Genomic DNA, 4,649 nt, shown 5'->3' with positions numbered 1-4,649 from the left:
GGGGGGGGGGGCTGGGGGCTTTCCTGTCCTGGGGGAGCTAAGAAACGGGGGGAAGGCTGAGTCCCCTGTCTTGGATCGACGCCAGAGTCGCCAGTCCTGATAAATCAGTATCATCCTAAATCTGTCCATTTTTCCATTCCGATTGGTAAAGACCCACATAAAGACTTTAACAAGAGGGATCAGTGCCGCCCCAGGGGCCTCCACACCTTCAGTCACCTCCTCCCATTCCAGGCCTTAGTCAAAGGAAAAAAATGTCTCCAAAGGACCAGAGAAAATCCAGAATGTTCCAGCACTCCATCCACCATGTCTTGAAAAGCGCTGCCTGTGAAGACCTCCCTCAGCCTGTCCCTTCTTCTTCATTCTTTTTTTCTTTTTTCTTTATTTATTTTGAGAGAGAGAGTGAGAGAGAAGGAGAGAGAGAATCCTAAACAGGCTCCACGCTGTCAGCGCAGGGCCCGACGTGGGGCTCCATCTTATGAACCGTGAGATCATGGCCGGAGCCCAAGTCAAAAGCCGGATCCTTGACCGACTGAGCCACCCAGGCACCCCCCTCTTCTTCTTCCTTCTTGACTTTTCTGCCCACTCTTTACAAACTTGAAGCTGAGACCACCTGGCTGGGAGACAGCCCAGGGAGGTAGCCTTATCCCTTGATCCAAAAAGGACAGAGAGAGGGGTGCCTGGGTGGCTCAGTTGGTAAGCATCCGACTTCGGCTCAGATCATGATCTCGCAGTTTGTGGGTTCGAGTCCTGTGTAGGACTCTGTGCTGACAGCCAGCTCAGAGCCTGGAGCCTTCTTTGGATTCTGTGTCTCCCTCTCTCTCTGCCCCTCCCCTGCTCATTCTGTGTCTCTGTCTCTTTCAAAATCAAACAGTAAAAAAAATTCTTTAAGTAATCTCTACAACCAACATGGGGCTCCAACTCACACTCCGAGATCAAGTCAAGTGCTCTGAGCCAGCCAGGTGCCCCGACACATACTTTGTTTTAGGGACGGCTGAGGGTACGGGAGAGAGTTGGCACTGGCTGCCTGTGGCAAGCCGAGCACCGATGACAGGCTGAAACCCCAGCACTGGACAGACTGGGTGCGGCCAGGCGACCCCAACAGCAGGCACGTCTGACTTCACACTCTTGGTACCTCTTGTTGATTTGGGTTTGCTTTTTTCTTTTTAGTTCCCCGTGTCTATTGAAACACGTTTGTCTCCGAGTACATTCAAATGTTATCCACTCGTACACACAAATGAAATCAGGCCTCATGTATTAAAAAATAGCGAACAGATAGATATAACAAAGGGGAAAAGGGAAGCATGTGCGTCAGCGACAAATCAGTCCACCCCTGGGCCACTGAAGGCTGTAGTGTTTGTTCTGTGCGTATAGCCGGGCGATGAGGAACAAACAGACGTGGGTTCTCACGGTTCAAGTAGCTGCCGGGTGGCTCCCCGGGGCCCCACCCCCATGACAATGCTGTGGGTATGGGTTTGGGGAAGAAGGTCAGCTACGCGGAGGCGAAGAAAGGAGAGGTTAATTAACATCACGGTGTGCCCAGCGGGTTGGTGCACCTGAAAGAACACTGCCAGCCACTTTCTTTTCTACCCATCGTTAGCTTGACAGAGAAGAGCCAAAATGCACTTAAAAAACCAAGCACAGGAAAATAGACCATCATTCCCTATTTCTTGTTCTCTCTGCCCTTTTTGCAGTTTTTTTCATGTTTATTTATTTTTGAGGGAGAGAGACAGAGTGCAAGCAGAGAGAGAGGGAGACACAGAATCTGAAGCAGGCTCCAGGCTCTGAGCTGTCAGCACAGAGCCGGATGCGGGGCTCGAACCCATGAACCGTGAGATCATGACCTGAGTCGAAGTCGGACACTCAACCGACTGAGCCACCCAGGCGCCCCTTTTTTAATTCTTTAAAAAAAAAAGTGTGTGCCCTCTCCGGCACGTGTCCCCCAACCCTCCCTCTGGGAAGTGTCTCCAGCAAGGACTCTCGTCCTGATAATTATCAGCTAAACTGAATGATTTCTGGCTGTCTCAGCACAGAGACTAGGATGTGAATTCTGTCTGGGGAGGATGTTATTCTCTCGTCTGGTTGGACCTGCTATAAATGTCCTTTTCAAGTTCTTTACACCAGGGTCCCTCAACATTGACGCTATTGGAATTGGGGGTCCAATCGTTCTCTGTTGTTAGGACTTGTCCTACAAAGTGTGGGATCATTCCTGTCCTTAGCCCACTAGTGACCTCACCCTCGGCCCCCCACTCCCAGTTCTAACAACCAGCATCTTCTCCAGATATCGTCTGGGAGCAAAATTGCCCCCCATGAGGAATAGCTGATCCAGTGGTTAGAAGCCAAGATTGTCGCAAAACATTCTACAATATTCGGAACAGCCTCTACAACAAAGTTATCTGGCCCCAAAGGTCACTGGTGCTGCGCCCCCTGCCCGGTCCTGGCTGACATTACTCAAGGTTCTGTGTTTTGCGTCTTAACAAATTCCTATTTGACACACCCCTCATTAAGATGTGTCTTCCTGATCAAGGGATTGACAGATCTGTGTGAATGGTAAGGGCTTTGAAGAGGAAACGTGTTTTTATCTCTTCAGCGGGGAAGGCGGCAGGGAATCAAGCCTATAGGGGAATTGAGCAGCGGGTCCAAGGAAGCGTCGGTCGTTATAACCTCAGTGCCGACCCAAGGACCATGGTTTGTAAAGAGCGTCCCACTGGGGTGGCGCCTGGGTGACTCCTTCAGTTAAGCGTCTGACTCTTGGTTTTGGCTCAGGTCTCGAGATGGAGCCTGGAGTCAGGCTCTGCGGAGTCTGCTTGGGATTCTCTCTCTCTCTGCCCCTTCCCCACTCGTGCACAGGTGCATGCATGTTCTCTCTCTCTCTCAAAATAAATAAAGTAACATTAAAAAGAAAAAAGAGGACTTGCTGGGGACTTGCAAGCCACAGAACCTGGAGGCAAGGGCAGCGGGAAGTCGGAAGCGCTCGGGGCCAGCGCGGGCTGCCGTCTCTGCCACACTGCAAGGGAGTCCAAGGCGCCCGTGAGCTCACACCGGATCTTAGAATCCACCACCAGATCGGCCAGCAGGACAGACTTGTGGCCAGGGCCGTGTTGGAGGCCCTAGGGTACAGGAACCGGCTCCCTCCGCCGAGAGCTCTTACCTGGAGCTCTGGAAGCGCAGAAGGGAATGCTCGCACTTGGCGTATGTGGTTCCCATCAGGATTCCTCTTACCAACTCGAAGCCAGAAACAGTCTCATCAGAGATGGTCTAAAAGAACTTGATGTGCTTTGGTTGTTATAACACCTGTTTTCCAGTCCCCATGACTGCTGTGGCCAAAGCCAACACCTCAGCGACCCGAGTGGCCGGCCCAGTGGGTAACTGAGCTCCCGAGGGCTTTCTCTGCTTTCTGGAGGAAGAAGCTTCTGCTGCTCCGATGTCTCCCCTCCCTTGGCTCAGGAGGGTCCCAGGAGCGACCTCTCGCAGCCAAGGTGGTGGACGGGTCAAGAAGCACAGTTCCCTTTTCAGAGCTCCAAAGGGCAGCCCATGGATGAAAACTTCCGTAGCCCTTGGATGTAGAGAAATTGATGTTATGGGAAGATTTCCGTATTACAGGAAGCCTTCCTCACAATGTCATTCAGTCTCTCTTCCCTGATTTCCCAGTGTGGGAGGCAGAAGAGCAGCCCCAGAATTGTCCACGGCCTGATCCCCAGAACCTGGGAATGTGCCCTTACAAGGCAAAAGGGATTCGGCAGATGTGACTAACAGTGTTGAGCTGGAGAGACTGTCCTGCGTGATCTGAGTGGCCCAATGCCACCCCAAAGACCCTTATAGGGGGAGAGCCAGGCATGGAAGGAGCAGGTGATGATTGGGAAGTGTCCTTTTTAAAGATGGCGGAAGGAACACAGGCAGCCAGTAGGAGCTAAAAAGGGAAGGAAGCAGGCCCTCCTCCCAGCGCCTCCTGCACGCGCTGGCGTCCCCAGGAGCACTATCTGCGTCCTCCCCCTTGACGCTCTCTTGACATTCATTTCAGCCTGATTCCACCTGTATTCCCTTGTTGGGGAGGAGGAGGGATGATGTGAGCCCTCCAAGCCTCCCCTCTGCTGTCCTGCCTACAGACAAACCCAGAATTATTTTTTAGAGCTTGATTCCTTCCCTGCGTCGGGGCGAATAAGGAGGCTCCCTTACGTAGCACTCACAGTGCGGAACCCGGCTGTGTACCGGGGAGTTTTCCTGCTCCAGACATTGGAGGGAGGGCATTTGAAGAACTGCTTGTTTCTTGCCCTGACTCTGCTGCCACAGTGCTCAGATTAATGATAAACTGCTGTTCATTTTCCTGGCCAGTCACTTCCAGACGATTTTGCAAGGATCCATGAGTTAGTATTTGGAAAGAACTCCTTGAACCCCTACATTAGAAAAAAGGCTCACAGGCAGTGATTGTGATGGCTTGTCAGGAGTCCGTTCAAAATCCCAAAACAGTGGGGGCAACCGGGTGGCTCAGTCGGTGAAACAACCGACTTCGGCTCAGGTCATGATCTCACAGTTTGTGAGTTCGAGCCCCGCGTCAGGATCCGTGCCGGCAGCTCAGAGCCTGGAGCCTGCTTCGGATTCTGTGTCTCCCTCTACCTCTCCAGCTCCCCTGCTCGTGTTCTGTCTCTCTCAAA

Source organism: Crocuta crocuta, unplaced genomic scaffold (assembly GCF_008692635.1).
Source record: "Crocuta crocuta isolate KB4526 unplaced genomic scaffold, BGI_CrCroc_1.0 scaffold36, whole genome shotgun sequence".
Taxonomy (NCBI): Eukaryota; Metazoa; Chordata; class Mammalia; order Carnivora; family Hyaenidae; genus Crocuta; species Crocuta crocuta.
Note: the sequence above shows the minus strand (reverse complement) of the source record.